At 43.2% G+C, this 6,378-nt stretch overlaps 1 pseudogene; it reads right to left on the bottom strand.

The window, feature by feature from the left end:
- Positions 1-3,891: 3,891 nt before the first annotated feature.
- The window catches only part of LOC114638813, a 15,244-nt pseudogene continuing 12,757 nt past the window's right edge, over positions 3,892-6,378 (bottom strand).

A 6,378-nucleotide genomic window follows, 5' to 3' on the forward strand; every position in this document is an offset into this window, starting at 1 on the left:
AGACTAGGGGTCTCTCTCTCTCTCTCTCTCTCTCTCTCTCTCTCTCTCTCTCTCCCTCCCTCTCTTTCTCCATGTGTTCTCCAGCTCAAGGGCAAGATGGCAGCAGCTCCCTTGCCCATCCCCCAGCTCCACAGAGAGGGCTCCTTCACAGCTAATAGCTGTCTTTCAAGCCAGGGCACCTGTCATGACCCTCATTCTAAGACTCTTTCCCTTGGGTGAGGGACTCCTTCTCATGGCTAAGACTGCCCCCCCACCTCTCTCTCTCGCGCGCACTGGCTCCAAACTCTAGTCCCCATTGCCCCTCCCCTAGAGATCAGTATTTTGCCAGCATAGGCTTCCCCTCCTCCTCCATGATTTGTGACAGGTTATAGCCAGGTAGTTCAGCCACTTTCCTGAGAAACAGCACCCTGCTTAGATTTCACCGCCCCTGTGCTGCTTAGATTCTCATTCTAAGACTTCTCCCCTTAGGTAAAAATTTTCATTGTGAGACAGTTTTCTCTCTTATAGCTGAACACTCCTGGCTGAGCTTGGAGAAAATGTGGATGCCTGCTAGCTTCCCAGGAGATACTGGCTCCAAGTCAGCCTCCACATGTCTCCCTCTCCTAGTTCAGTCTTAAACACAGAATCTCACTCCTAACGCTCCTATCAAGCCCCTCTGTTTGTTGCTTTGAGCCCTTCTTTAAGGTTGGCCTTTTTCTTCTCTACATTTAAGACTGCTAAGAAAAACAAATGGGGAATACCCTGGCCTCTCTGCTAGAGCAGATGCCACATGGTAGAGCAAGCCTCTCCCCCACACACACTGCTTCTAAACCTACCAATAATGCTTCTCCTCCCCAACCTGTAACAATGTTCTTGCTTTTCAACCAAAAATGTTCTTGTTTTTTATCTAAACATTTCCTTTTCGCCCTAACAGGGACACCTAAAGCAACAGAGTTTGTGCTTTTCCACTGAAAATTTTCTTCATATTGTTTAAATGTTTCCTTTTCTCTCTAATACTTGTGATATATGTCCAACTTTTTTTTCAACTTTTTAAGACTTCTTCAAGGTTCAAAAGTCATCTAATCTACTTCCACAGGTTAAATCAACATGCTGTTCATGATTTTTCAGCTCTTAATTAACAACTAGTTTCCTTTTACAGACAAACTATTGCTGCCTATCCCAGATACATAATTAACATAATGTTTTCTCCCTCAGCCATCCAAACCAGACTCAAAGGTACCTTCTAGGACTAAAATTTCCTCAAACACCTTTCCCTTTCCAGGATCTTAACAACAGACCATGATGTGCTTGCTCCCAAGTGACATAATGCTTAATACCCAGGCTTTGCAGACATCTCCCTGCTGGGGTTGCTGCTGTCCTGTAATTATCCTACAGATATACCCACAGATCCAACAGAGACAATGCCATCTCCTAGAATCTGCCTGAGACACTAAGCTGCCTCCTTCCACATATCATCTGACTGAAGACTCCAGAGACATGCTGAGACCCGGAAACAGCACCACTTCCTAGAATCTGCCTGGGATGCCAAACTGCCTTCTTCCAGACACCTTGTCTGACTGAAGGCCCAGAGAAGACAGATCCAGACCTTCCAGCTACAAATGACCTCTTTTGCCAAAGTCAAATAGCTAAAAGTTACATGTTAGTAAGGAAAATATGTCTATCTAGATTAATCAGATATTATTACCTTCAAGCTGTACAACAAGTATTTAATTCGTTCAATGATCCTTTGCTTTTCCAACCCCCACCCTCAACTCCCTTTATCCTGTGACCTAATTGTGATACCCCTTATGGCCTGCATAGTGTTTTCTTTTGACATCTTCATCCAAAAGTTTCACCACAGATGACACAGGGACACACACCCCCTTTAAAAAAAAAATGGGGAATTTGTCAGGCCATGAAAGGAGCCTGATTCTTGGGTGAGAACATCCCTAATGGGGAAACGGCAGGTGTTCTGCCACATACCCAGAACCCAGGCTTCTGACTTGTGGCCAAGATCTCCATTTGACCAGTGCGTTGAAGTTGAGTAGGGTTACAGGTAGAGGATGTGACTACAGGCTTCAGCCTCGAGATTTCCATGTTAATGAGTTACCTAAAGGCCAGAGGGCATAGCTAATTACTGATACCTTTTCCCAGACCCTCTTCTCTTCCCTCTCCCCTATTTAAGTCAGGCCTGACCTAGCCTAAGTGGGGGGTGGACATCTAAACCATCTATCACACCATGAACAATAAAGCCTTGGAACCCCAGACTCCACATGTCTTTTGTTTGCCTTCTCTGTATTTTCTCTGCAGGACCCACAACATACCATTGATTACAATGATTATCTTTGTTTAATTAATAACAATTTGAAATTCTGTGCATTTTGGAATAACTGACAGATTGTCATATTTCTGGTCTGTTCTTTCTTAAAGACTCACCAACCCTGAGTATTGCTATTTCCATTTTACAGATGAGGAAATTGAGCCTTGCCTAGATGTCATAGTCATTAAAATATTAGATTTTGGCCTCAAATTAGTTGCTGCCTTATTCCACTCCAATAATCATTCTTTGTGCAAACCTGTTTTCCCTGATTGGAAAGGCAAATTGAGAAGAAACAATCACAAAGACCCCAAGAGGATCAGCTCACCTGTCCACAAGCTCATCAAGAATGATCTTAGAATAAATAGATCCTGTATGTTACGAAGCTTATTCCATTTTGCTTCTCAAAATCCAAATGAATAAGGAAAGAAAGAGGGAGGGAGAAATGCACAGCTAACATCTGTTTTTCCTTCTCACTGGACCCTGTTGAATAGAGATCCTCACTAGCAGGAAGAATCAATGCATACCATCAATGTTCTGAAGAGATGAAGCCTTCATGGTTTGAGTAACGGCTCTTACATAGGTCTGGGGTACTTCTCTTACATAGGTCTGGGGTACTTCTCTTATGATCCTGTGATGCTATCTGTCTCTTACTCTGATTGTCTGTCTACCAATTCTCAGCATCAGCCCAGGACTCATCAGACAGTTTCATCATCTTAGCCTCCAACCTATTAGTGGTTTTCTCATATCTGGTAGGAGCTACACTAGCACAATCAGTCATTTTCCCAAGCCTCCATGAAGCTCATTTAGCATACTATTGTTTCTGTGTGAAGCTCCCCAGTTCCTGAACCAGTGTGACAGAGTCAGAGGCCCTGATTCAGTGAAGGTGCTTTGTACTCCCTCCTCTGGTAACTTTTAAGATGGGTACTGCCTCAATGGAAGGCTCACTTGGGACTCCTCCATTAGCACTTCAGGATATGAAATCAAAGATTTCCCAGAGATGTTTTTTCCTTGTTTGGGGATTTCCTGTTTTCTACCCTGCTTCTCTCTGGGACTGTGAAAGGATAGCATGGTTTCTGGTGGAGCACTGGCTAGAGATAGCCGGAGACACAACAGGTATCCTTACCGGCAAGGGATGGCATACATTTTGCCATGCTCCCAGACTTCAGGCTCCTGACATGCAGCCAAGGCCTCCATTGATCCATGACTTTCAGTCATGTAGGGCAATACAGCCCCTCCCTATGAGAGGTTTGCATCACCAAGCACAAGTAAAGGGCATGACTACAGGCCTCAGCCTCGAGATCTCCATATTAATAAGATACCTAAAGGCCAGAGGGCATAGCCAATTAAGCATTCCTTCCTGGACCCTCCTCCCTCTCTATTTAACTCATGTCTGCCCTGAGAAATGGGCAGGTGCAGCCACGTTCACTTTCTGCCATGACAAAAAATCTTTTAAAACCATGGACTTGCTTGTGTCTTTGGGGCCCCACTGTGGGTAACAAAGGAGAAGGCCTTTTACTACCGAGCTGCTGCTTAATCACTGGCTAGAAGACTTCTCTACATTCCCACCATGGAGCCCCACCAACTCAACCAAGCTAGCCCATCCAGCCAAGCAAATGCCAGTAACCAAGAGTCTCTTCCTGCAGGGAGCTGTGGAGCTTCTCCCTCTTGTTCCTCTCAGCGGCAGGGTGGTCCAGCCCATAAGCCCTCCATGTTAGTTCTTCCACATCTCCCAGCAGCATCTGGGAGCCCAAGGACAAAGACCATTGGTCTCTCAGTCAGCCACTTTGGCCTGGAGATCTCCATTCAGGAGCTCTTCACAGGCTTCAGACTGAGACCTCTCCATGCCCGGGTGGAGCCCCACAGCATCTGCTCAGCTCTGTGTAGAGTGAACTCAGTCAAATTCCCATGGTTCTGCCTCCCTGAGCCATGGCAGACATATAGGAACCACAACAGCCCAACAGGATACACGTGCACATGCACAAGCTAAAGCCCCGCATTTCTCTTACCACACACATTTGGATTTGAAAAAGCAAAGTGCTGTAATCTTCATATCCTTATGGATTAGACCACAGGGGAAGGGGGTGCTGATAAACCAAGGCTTCATCTCAAACCTTGTAAAATAGAGGTCCTAGTCTGCATAGATACACCATGAATCCTCACTCCTCCTCAGTTTGAGAATTATACATCTCAGAGGAACGTGAGTCACATGTAGTATACCCAGGAAACCCTCACTTCTGACTTTTAAAAAAAATGCATCAACACCATCATCCAGAATGTTCTTTCTCTTAAAAACAAAGCTCCATGGGTTAATGAGAAGAAAATACATTCTGTAGTGTTTTGGTAGACAGTTTTATAGATGTCTATTATATCTATTGGATTTGTATTATTTAACCTCAGCAATTTTTTGTTTAGTTTTTGTCTGCATGACCTGTATATTGGCAAGTGGAGGGTACTGAAGTTACTCACTATCATTGCGTGAGAGACAATTGTGATTTTAGCCATAGTAGTCTCTTTTATTAACTTGGGTATCCTTGTGTTTGGTGCATAAATGTTTAGAACACAGATGTGTTTTTCCTTTAATAAGGAAAAATCCTTAATATGTGTATATATGCAGTGGTCTTCTCTATCTTTTCTGATCAGTTTTGATTTGAAGTCTGTTTTTCCATATATTAAAATAGCTACACCTGTTTGCTTCTGGGGTCCCTTTGCTTGGAATACAACATTCAATTCTTTTACCCTAAGCAGACATCTGTCCATGGTGGTGACATATGTTTCTTGGATGCAGTCAAAGAATGAATCCTTTTTTTTCACATCTCTTCTGTTAGTCTATATCTTTTTATTGGGAAATTGAGACAATTAATATTGAAGAGTTTCCTATGAGCAGTGTTTATTGATTCTTATTATTGTATTGTTATGTTGTATCCCCCACCCAAGATGCCTTTGACTTACTGGTTTGGCATTATCATTTTTTGAAGTGGAATTTTTTGGTTTTGTAGGAGACTCAGTTGTTTCATGTGACAGTTTTCAGCAACCTGCCCTCTGTAAGGATATTTTACTGAAGTAGACACATGAGGGTGTGTTTTGTTGAGAACAGACATGGTGTTCTTCTGGCAGCTCTCTTGTGAAAAGGCATGTGATATTTTGCTGGAGTGGACACATGATGTTTGGAAAGGTTATAAGTATAACCCAACAGACAGTGAATGGTGCTTTGGCATTGATTTGGCTTACTAGTCTTTGATTGGCTTTGCTGACACTGGTCTATGGTCATGATGCTCTCCTATTGGTTCTCCTAGCTGGGCTTCATTGAGTTTTCTTCATTGATATTTCCTTGTTGTGACTTAATAGAGAGAAACATATCAAAAAGCTCCTTGTGATATTCCGGTGGCTTCTTGCTGTTTCTGTGGACTTGTGTTGATTGAGACATTGCTACTGATTCAGACTGGACTGTTGCTGCAGATTCATGCTTGGTGTAAGAATACTGGATTGCATGGCTGACATCGAAGATTGAAATCTTCCCAAGAATTACTTCTAAACAGATCCACATCTCTCTTCTCTTATTAACCTTTCTTCCTCTCCAACTTACCTTTCGTAGGCTATAAGGGAGGTTGAAGTGTTTTTTTTGGTTTGGTTTGGTTTGGTTTGGTTTGGTTTTTAGTTTTTCGAGACAGGGTTTCTCTTATAGCCCGGGCTGTCCTGGAACTCACTCTGTAGACCAGGCTGGCCTCAAACTCAGAAATCCACCTGCCTCTGCCTCCCAAGTGCTGGGATTAAAGGCGTGTGCCACCACCACCCGGTGGGTTGAAGCCTTTAAGAACACTTACTAAAGTAAGGTTTTGAACATTTTAAGCCTACAATTCCTTGTTTTCTTTTTGGGTGTGGTTGACCCCTTCAGTTTTAAGGTTTCCTTGTACTGCCTCTGTAAAGCTGGATTGGCAGGCAGACATTGCTTACATCTATTTTATCATGATATTCTTTTCTTTCTCCATCAATTGTGATAATTTTACTGGATATGATACTCTGGCTTTGCATCTATGGTCTCTTAGAGATTGTAGAACATCTATCTAGGCCCACTGGCTTTC

This window comes from Grammomys surdaster, unplaced genomic scaffold (assembly GCF_004785775.1).
Source record: "Grammomys surdaster isolate TR1022 unplaced genomic scaffold, NIH_TR_1.0 125630, whole genome shotgun sequence".
NCBI lineage: Eukaryota > Metazoa > Chordata > Mammalia > Rodentia > Muridae > Grammomys > Grammomys surdaster.